This window comes from Rhineura floridana, chromosome 9 (genome assembly GCF_030035675.1).
Source record: "Rhineura floridana isolate rRhiFlo1 chromosome 9, rRhiFlo1.hap2, whole genome shotgun sequence".
Classification (NCBI taxonomy): domain Eukaryota; kingdom Metazoa; phylum Chordata; class Lepidosauria; order Squamata; family Rhineuridae; genus Rhineura; species Rhineura floridana.
Genome location: NC_084488.1, coordinates 80,746,655 through 80,757,171, shown reverse-complemented (window position 1 = coordinate 80,757,171; position 10,517 = coordinate 80,746,655). Strand labels below are relative to the sequence as shown.

At 45.2% G+C, this 10,517-nt stretch overlaps 1 pseudogene; it reads left to right on the top strand.

Annotated features, from left to right (window-relative positions):
* The first annotated feature begins 1,671 nt into the window (after positions 1 to 1,671).
* LOC133364649 (5S ribosomal RNA) lies at positions 1,672 to 1,790 on the top strand (annotated as a pseudogene).
* The last annotated feature ends 8,727 nt before the right edge of the window (positions 1,791 to 10,517 follow it).

Sequence of the window (10,517 nt, the reverse complement as noted above, 5' to 3'; positions counted from 1 at the left end):
AAAAGGGAGTAGAAAAAGAGGAAGGCCAAACAAGAGATGGATTGATTCCATAAAGGAAGCCACAGACCTGAACTTACAAAATCTGAACAGGATGGTTTATAACAGATGCTACTGGAGGTTGCTGATTCATAGGGTTGCCTTAAATTGTAATCCACTTGAAGGCACATAACACACACACAATAGCAACCAAATCTACTAATAGCAACAAGTAGGAGCTTTCAGAGAAGAAGGTATGTAAACAGAGGGAATTTGACCCCCCACCTCAAAACATAGTTAAGTGTCCTTAACTGTTGTTTGGATCAGTTCAGCTATCATGCCAAACCATGGTTTGAGCTAACCTTTGATTAGAATCCAAACAATGATTTGGGCTTCCAAACATACAAGAGGAAAATCAACTTTCCAAGCTACTTGTCTGCTTTCATATTTCAATGGCTCAGCACTTAGCAGAGCAATAGCCACTGAAATAAGGCATGCAAAGTGTGATTTTCTAGTTCAAACATCACTCCAAACCATTGTTAATGCAGACCATCATTTGCAAACCCACTCCAAGCCATAACTTCTGATTCTGGTTTAGTGGCCAGTCAAGAGCCATGGTTTGTCATTCAGAGATTGTGACACCATACTGTGATATGGTTTACTGTGATATCTGAATTAATCTTGCATTTATGGTTCTATCTCAGAAAAAGAAAAAGAAAACTTTGTTAGGGATGTACTAATCTGTAAATTTCCCTTAATCTCAGTTTTTCATTTTTTTTCAGCCTTAGGTTCAACCCATTTCACATCAAATTATGATTTTTTATAAAAACAGCCCACACAAAGTTCGTATACATTTTCATGTGAGTTTTTCCTAATACATGAATTTTTGTACAAAGGTTTGCCTAATATACACAATTTTGTAAACAATTGTCCTTAATATAACTTTGTTTTGTATACTGTTTTTATTAGTATATGCCAGCCTTTCCCAACTAGTGGGCCACCAGATGTTGTTGGACCGCAATTCCCATCTTTCCTGACCATTGGCAATGCTGGCTGAGGCTGATGGGAGTTGTGGTCCAACAACATCTGGTGCCCCACTAGTTGGGAAAGGCTGGTATATGCATTTGTGTGCACACTTTTTGGTTGGAGAACTGCATCACAACATTTGTAGAAGTGTGAATTTCAAAGGACAGTTGCATTTCGATTCGCTTATTAGTTCAGCAAGTGAAAATTGGGTAGATTCTGAATCAATGTCCCTCTCATCTCTAGATTCTATAAAGCCACATTTCATTGCTCTACTATCTAGGGAAATTGAGAGCATAAAATACTATTGTAGTAGGTTACAGCAGTCAATCTTGCTATTTGAAATTAATTAATAATATGCTATGAACATCAAAATGCATTGACCTATTCTTACAATCTGTCAGGCAAAGAAAGGAAGGACAGCCTGCCAATTATTGGACAGTTGAGATTATTGGGCAGCAGATCAGTTGTGTTTCAGTGGGCTTGAAACCTATGATTTGTAATATCATGTTCAGACTCCTATTTTGCAATAGGGGTCCTCAGAGAACAAGTATATTAATTCACTAATAGGCAAAAAAAAAAAACACCTTGCAGTTTAAGAACATACCTATAGCCAACACGTATTTCTATCAAACTGTGAAAAGCAGAGAAATTAGAGAGCTATAGTGAATGCACCATGGCCATACTACCCTGAACACACCCGATCTTGTCTGATCTCAGAAGCTAAGCAGGGTCAGGCCTGGTTAATACTTAGATGGGGGACCGCCTGGGAATACTGGGTGCTGTACGCTTAGAGGAAGGCAATGGTAAACCATCTCTGAATACCTCTTACCATGAAAACCCTATGAATACATCCAAAAGATTCATAGGATCGCCATAAGTCATGTGTCGGGGCCCAGGGCAGGCTGGAGCCCAAGGGCCTCAGCATGCCTGGAGCCGGCTCTGGACTCAGTAGAAGGCAGCTTCCTATGTTCCTAAAAGTTTTCAATTTTACTCTGAAATCACACTTTCCGTATTTCTGAAACTACTTCATGGGGCTACATACAATATACTGGGGCTTTTCTACTGTGCTCCAAAGCACCCCTTTTGCTTTTTTGTTCAGTTTTGTTTAAGATAACATCCAGCCTGGATAGCAGTTCTACAAAGTTTCTTGGAAGTTCTACACAGTTCTCAGAAGAAGGCTGTGAGGACCTCAATCAGGGTGAGTCGCTGCCGCCATTATTACCATCATGGGCATGGAGGCATGTGGGCCCAGCCCTTGGGCTCTGACTTTCCGGGATGCAGAGGAGGCCAAGTTGCTGGGTGCCGACACCCAGGGCTCTGAGTCTGTGCCCAGCTAGACTTGGATGCCACCCGAAGTGGGGGGCAATGTGGGCGGTGGCGACGGCAGCAGAGGAGGAAGTTCTGCACAAGGTACCCCTGGAATTCCTGAAGGGGCAGTGGGGTTGCCCTTTGTTGCCTCGCTGGGGCAGCTGGACGCCCAAGAAAATCAGGACATTCCCCTCCCAACAACAAACATATGAATCTATAGACCTGGTTGCAAATGCAATTCAGCTGGCTTTGAGGAGACTGGAATTTAACACAGAAAATACAGTTACTTGTACCACGGATAAAGCCACCATTAAGAGCTATTATGTGTATTGTTATTTAACTTTTGCAGATTGTATTTGTATTTTGTATTGTTTTATTGATGCATTATTATATTGTATTTTATATTTGTGTTTTTTGTGAGCTGCCTTGAGGGCCTTTGGCCAAAAGGCAGGGTATAAATAAACTAATAATAATAATAATAATGATAATGATAATAAGTCATAATTGACTTGAAGGCATATAACAACAACAAAGTGAATGCACCAGAAGAATAGGAAACCTGACCTCTCTGAGATATTGGACTGCCCTACAGATATGTCAAAATGCAAATGCAATTTGGGTTGGTCTTTCACAGTCCAATCCACTTCCTGTGCAGCTTGGAAGAATTTGGTAACATGTACCTCTGAGCATGGTAACATGTGCTGTGCTGATCTTGTTTCAGCAAGAAGGAAGCAGCAATATTAAGACAGTTGATGTAGTTCAGATATTCACTTCAAATATACAGTATCTGATCTGCTTTTCAATTTTATTGAAGGTTTATTTTGCGTCTATTTCTGTGAATATGTGAAGTACAGCAGAATTTACACTAAAAAAACTCCAAAAACTATTGTGGAATAATGGCACTGACTATTCTGCAGAATAGTCTCCAGTGGACATCAGGCGTGTCTCAGTTTGCACAAGATAAAACAATGGGAGGTGAAATATATTCTAGCAAAATTCTAGGTGTGCTCTATGTTTTTAAATTGACCGTGCCCATCCTTCCTTAAGTAGAGTAGTTTAAGCATAGGAGGCTATAAACATGCATTCTGGGCAGACCAAGTTTGTTTTTTCCAACAGATAGATTCATTTCTTAAATAGCAACGTATTATAATCAGTCTAATTTTACATCAAACTGCAGTTTCAGATTCAATTGTTAATGCATCCAATATAGAAACACAATACAACCTCCAATTGGAAACAGAAAAAGCTGTTTTCACCATCATGTGGCATTGACCAATAAAAATGCTTTGAAATTAATAAAAATAAATTTGACACAGATTCATGGATGAATAATGAGAGAAATATAATTCACTAGGTTAGATTCTCTGTAGAAATAGTAGTAACACAGGAAAGAAGCAACGTAAGAAGAACACCAACAAAATACAAAAAATGTAATTCTCCATCTTTGGAGATGGCAGGTGTTGCCACCATGCTTAGAGGCACATGTTACGAAATTCTTCCAAGACAAACCAACCCAAATTGTGTTTGCATTTTTACAAATTTGTAGGGCAGTACAATATCTCAGAGAGGAGGTCAGGTCTCCTGGTCCCCTCATGTATTCAGTATAGCTGAATTTATATTTCCCTGCATTATAAAGTTTGATATGAGGAAACTATGCTCTGATGTATCAGAAGGAACAGGAGCAGGTCAGAGAAGGAGGACTGTGACAGCTTCATAACAGAAATCTGGAGTGAGACCACTGCTCCGGCCCATTATGGTGACTGCTTGGGTGGGAAATGTAGCATCCAGTGCCTGCAAGGGAGGAGGACCATCACTGCCCAGGGAGGGAGAGCCATCTGCCTGCTTTGCTGCTGCTGCTGCTGCTGGATAACATCTCTGCTCTCTCCTTCTTGGGCTCCTGCTCTGCACGTGGGCACCTTGCAGGACCAGGCTCCAGGTACTCAGCCAGCTGTGCCTGATACTGTTCCACCTGTCCCTTCTCTAGAGGGGATATATAAGCCGGCTGGCTGAGGGGGCTTGGGAGATCCAGTGCCTGCAAGGGAGGAGGACCATCACTGCCCAGGGAGGGAGAGCCATCTGCCTGCTTGGCTGCTTGGCTGCTTGGCTGCTTGGCTGCTTGGCTGCTTGGCTGCTTGGCTGCTTGGCTGCTTGGCTGCTTGGCTGCTTGGCTGCTTGGCTGCTTGGCTGCTTGGCTGCTTGGCTGCTTGGCTGCTTGGCTGCTTGGCTGCTTGGCTGCTTGGCTGCTTGGCTGCTTGGCTGCTTGGCTGCTTGGCTGCTTGGCTGCTTGGCTGCTTGGCTGCTTGGCTGCTTGGCTGCTTGGCTGCTGCTGCTGCTGCTGCTGGATAACATCTCTGCTCTCTCCTTCTTGGGCTCCTGCTCTGCACGTGGGCACCTTGCAGGACCAGGCTCCAGGTACTCAGCCAGCTGTGCCTGATACTGTTCCACCTGTCCCTTCTCTGGGGGGGATATATAAGCCGGCTGGCTGAGGGGGCTTGGGAGATCCAGTGCCTGCAAGGGAGGAGGACCATCACTGCCCAGGGAGGGAGAGCCATCTGCCTGCTTTGCTGCTGCTGCTGCTGCTGCTGGATAACATCTCTGCTCTCTCCTTCTTGGGCTCCTGCTCTGCACGTGGGCACCTTGCAGGACCAGGCCCCAGGTGGCGCTTTTCCCGGGAAGAAGAACGGTTTGAGAGCTGCGTTGGTGCGCATGGAGCACGGGACTGTGGTTGTTGTGTAGACCTGAATGGAATGAGTGGATGTTTGTATGACTGTATGTTGTGAGTGTGTGTGTATTTTTATTTTATTTTTATTTTATTTTATTATGTGCCTGGGCGGGAGGATAGGGTATTGGGAGGGGGGACCAGAGGGGGCCCCTGTTAGCGTAGTGACGGGTAATGGGAGGTATGGCGTTGTGAGGAGGACATGCCGGTTGAGGGGAACTCAGCACAGACAATTGGTGGCTGTACCGTGTTCCGGTCCTCCCCATATCCACAGGATTGCTGGTAGTTCTATCAGCCAACTCTCGGATCTCCAGTTGCTGCTGCTTAATGCCAGATCGGTAAATAATAAAGCTTCCCTCATCCATGATTTAATTGTGGATGAGGCGGCCGATCTGGCGTTTATTACTGAGACATGGGTGAGCGATCTGGGAGGCATTAATCTCTCCCAGCTGTGCCCACCTGGGTACTCGGTTCAGCATCTGGGTAGATCCGAGGGTCGGGGAGGGGGAATCGCTGTGGTCTATAGAAGTTCCATCCCTCTCATTAGGCACCCTATCCAGGTAGCTAATGGTCTGGAGTGTCTCCATATTACGTTGGGCCAGCGAGACAGACTGGGAATACTGTTGGTGTACCGTCCACCCTGCTGCCCAACAGCCTCCCTAACTGAGCTGATGGAGGTGGTCTCGGGTTTGGTGTTGCGATCCCCCAAATTTATGGTATTGGGGGATCTCAACATTCATGCCGAGACCGCTTTGTCTGGGGCGGCTCAGGACTTCATGGCCTCCATGACAGCCATGGGGCTGTCTCAATTTGTTACTGGCCCTACGCATATTTCGGGGCACACTCTAGACTTAATTTTTGCTACTGGAGCAGGGGATGGTGATCTCGGAGTGAGGGATTTTACATCTATTCCTCTGTCATGGACAGATCATCGCCTATTGAGGTGTAGGCTCACAATGTTTTCTCTCCTCTGCAAGGGTGGAGGACCTATTAAGATGGTCCGCCCCCGGAGACTAATGAATCCTGAAGGTTTTCAGAAGGCTCTGGGGAGTTTTCTGGCTGATAAAACTGACGCTCCTGTTGAAACCCTGGTCAATCTGTGGAATACGGAAATGACCCGGGCAGTTGACACGATCGCCCCGGTGCGCCCTCTCCTCTGCAGAGCTCAATTGGCTCCGTGGTTTACCCCGGAGCTAAGAGTGATGAAGCAAGAAAGGAGACGGCTTGAGTGCAAATGGAGACGAACTCCCGACGGCTGTGGTCTTGCACTTGTGAAGATCTCTACCAAGCTCTATGTGAAGGCGGTGAGGGCAGCGAAGAAGCAGTACTTTGCTGCCTCCATTCAGTCATCTTCTAACCGCCCAGCGGAACTTTATAAGGTTGTTCGGGGACTTTTACACTCTGGTCCTCAGAACGCAATAATACCATCAATAGCCCGCTGTAATGAGTTTGCGAGACACTTCCAAGATAAGATCGCAAACATCCGCCGGGACCTTGACTCCAATATTGTAGCAGTTGAGCCTAATGAGGTGTCCGGAGCACAGTCCTGTCCTGTTTTATTGGATGAATTTCAGTTGGTTCAGCTCGAGGACGTGGACAAGGTGCTTGGACAGGTGCGGGCGACCACTTCTGCTCTGGATCCTTGCCCCTCATGGCTAATAAAAGCTAGCAGGAACGGCAGCCGGATGGGCCAAGGAGGTGATCAATGCCTCTTTACGAGAGGGAGTGGTACCACCCTGCCTGAAACAGGCAGTGGTGAGACCACTCCTAAAGAAAACCTCCTTGGACCCTGAAAATCTTGACAACTATAGACCGGTAGCAAATGTTCCGTTCCTGGGCAAGGTTTTAGAGCGTGTGGTCGCTCACCAGCTCCAGGCTCTCTTGGATGAAACTGATTATCTGGATCCATGTCAATCGGGCTTTCGGCCGGGGTTTGGTACAGAAACAGCCTTGGTCGCCCTGTATGATGACCTCTGTCGGGAGAAAGACAGAGGGAGTGTAACTCTGTTGGTTCTCCTTGATCTCTCAGCGGCTTTTGATACCATCGACCATGGTATCCTTCTGGGACGTCTTGCGGACTTAGGAGTTGGAGGCACTGCTTGGCGGTGGCTGTGCTCCTACCTCAAGAATCGTCTCCAGAAGCTGGTGCTTGGGGAGCATTACTCGAGTCCCTGGATACTCCAATATGGGGTCCCACAGGGTTCAGTTCTGTCCCCCATGCTCTTTAATATCTATATGAAGCCGCTGGGCGAGGTCATTAGAAGATTTGGAGTGCGTTTCCAGCAATATGCTGATGATACGCAGCTCTACTTCTCCTTTTCATCTTCTTCAGGTGAGGCTGTTAATGTACTAAACCACTGCCTGGCCGCGATAATGGACTGGATGAGAGCTAATAAACTGAGACTCAATCCTGACAAGACTGAGATGCTGTTGGTGGGAGGGCTCTCTGCCCAGATGGTTGATGCCCGACCTGCCCTAGATGGGGTTACACTCCCCCTAAAGGAGCAAGTCCGTAGTTTGGGGGTCTTATTAGATCCGCTCCTGTCACTGGAGGCTCAAGTAGCCTCGGTGGCACGGAATGCGTTCTACCAGCTTCGGCTGGTAGCCCAACTACGACCCTATCTGGATAGGGAGAACCTTGCCACAGTTATCCATGCTCTGGTAACCTCTAGATTGGACTACTGTAATGCACTCTACGTAGGGTTACCTCTGAAGACGGTTCGGAAACTTCAGCTGGTGCAGAATGCTGCGGCCAGAGTTCTTACTGGGACAAAAAAATTTGATCATATAACACCTGTCCTGGCCCAGCTGCACTGGCTACCAATATGTTTCCGGGCCAGATTCAAAGTGTTGGTTCTTACTTATAAAGCCCTTAACGGCATCGGACCGCAATACCTGGCGGAACGCCTCTCCCGCTATGTACCTACCCGGTCGCTGCGCTCGACGTCGAAGGCCCTTCTCCGTGTCCCAACGCATAGGGAGGCACGGAGAACGATAACTAGAGCTAGGGCCTTCTCAGTGGTGGCCCCCAAACTATGGAACGCCCTCCCTGATGAGATACGCCTGGCGCCTTCTTTGCTATCTTTTCGGCGCCAGGTAAAGACCTATCTCTTCGCCCAGGCATTTTAAAAATTTAAAAATTTGAATTTAAAATTGAAAATTTTTAATTATGTTTTATTGTGTTTTTGTATTTTAACCTGTTTTACTATGCTGTGCACCGCCCTGGGAGCTTATTGCTATAGGGCGGTCTAAAAATGTAATAAAATAAATAAAATAAAATAAATAGAAATATCTGCTGGCTATAGGCATGTTCTTAAACGGCAAAGTTTTTTTTTTTTTTTGCCTGTTAGTGAATTTTTCTGCTTTTTAATGTGGGAGGCAAGATATGGGATCCTGTGCAGGTTTGCTGAGAATAGGTTGATCATTTGCATGCTTATGAGTTCAATAGGATATACAATCATGCTTAGGATAGCTGAAACTGACCACAGGAGGGACAAGGGGAGAAGGCTGGAGCGGGGAGTGGGAAGGGGAGAAAAGAGGAAAGGGGGAGGGGACATGGGGAGGGAAGGGAAAGGAAGGAGGAAGGGGAGAGGGAAGGTAAGGGGGAGGAAAGGAGAGGGAGGACACATTTAATTCATTTGCATGCTTATTGAGTTGAATGGGATTTACTCCTGTGCAATCGTATATAGGATAGGTGAAACTGACCATGGGGGAGGAAGACAAGAAGGGGGAGGGGGAAGGGGAAGGGAGGGGAAGGAGTAGGGAGAGGGGAAGAGATTAGGAGGGTGGGCACTGGGCAGAAGGAAAGCCCCTTTCCTTTCCAAAAGGAAAACAGTATTATTTTTCAGAGTTACCCCCACCTTTTTATTCTACAGGAGACACGTATAGTCTCGCACCCAAATTTAAACCAAAGCTGTCCTTGGCCATAGCCACATCAGACATTTATTCCATTCATGGCTTCCCCCAAAGAATCCTGGTCAGTGTAGTTTGTGAAGAGTGCTGAGAGTTGTTAGAAGACACCCTATTCCCCTCACAGAGCTACAATCCCCAGAATTCTCTGGGACGAAGGGCTGCCTGTTAAACAACTTTGGCCACTAGAGCTCTGTCAGGGGAACAGGAGTCTCCTAACAACTCTCAGCACCCTTCACAAACTATACTTCCCAGGATTCTTTGGGGGAAGCCATGACTGTTTAATGTGAAATAAATGTCTGGTGTGGGTATGGCCCCCCTATTGCCCAAGGCAAACAGCTGTTAGTCTGCCTTTTAGAACACTGACAGTTGCTTTTATTGAGTATGCCTGTGCTATCATTGACTCCAATGTTAATTTTCTTTAATTAAAAATCAGCCATGCATTTTTTTTAACTTAAACTGCAGAAGATTAAGTTCAAAGTATGGGGCAAGGTCAATAATAGAATTACAGGTACTCTGTGAACATGGCTGATTTTTAATTAATTTCAGCTTATTATGGGACCACTGACAGAAAAAAGTCCTACAGGGGTCTGGATTCTCTCTGAATGTTTTGCGTATCGCCATGAAAACTTAGAAAGTTGTTAAGCAAGTGTTTCTGCATTCAGAACTGTAAGTTTGTAAAATTTTGTTTTGAAATGAACTTATGGGAAGCAGTAGAATGGCATGGGGATATTTTCAATGTAACATGGCAGAATATTAAATATCCATGCTGGCTTAAGTATACACAGTGCCAACGCCAGGCATTACTGGGCCCTGTGGCTTTATAACTCCATTATTCTCTTAACATTTTGCACATTTGGGCATTAATTAGTGACTCAATTTGAAGATGTTGAAGGTTAATATGCTTATCATTCTTCTATCACGTTCACTGTGTGGTGTTCACAAGTATAAATACAGGTGATATTTCAGATGTTAAAAATGTGAACGTTTTTAAAGGAGAAAATTTAAAAACAAAACTTCATGTCTGTAATATAATCAGATGAATAACTTTTCTCCTTCTGTCTTTGGTAAGGTGACAGGATATATCGTGGGTGACCCTCGACCTTTTTTTCAAGGGAGAATAAGCAGCTTTAGGAGGGCAGATGCAGAGGGCTGAGTGATAGTTTCCTTTCCTGCAGATGCCAAACTAATATTTTATTTACTTTTGAGTTGTATAGTAAATTGTATGGTTTTATGCTTTATTTATGTAAATCATATTAATTTAAAATAACTTTAAAGTACTGTTCTTGTATGCACCCATCTTCAGTTCAGACTCAGCCTGCCTCCAAACAGCATTGGTTAAACAATAACAAAATACCATGCCACAAAGGAATAACAGAATTCAACTTAGTACATGGTCAGAGCCTCACATAAGCATGCTCTTTCAAAAACCCTGTGTTTAATTTCTGTTTCTTCCTTCCATGACACACTCAGGAATATCACCTGGGACAAGTTGGTTCTGCCTGTCTCTCAGGTTCTGTAGGAAGATCATGTTGGGCCAGCTGATAGTGCAGGAAGTGAATGTGCATATCTTAGTTTC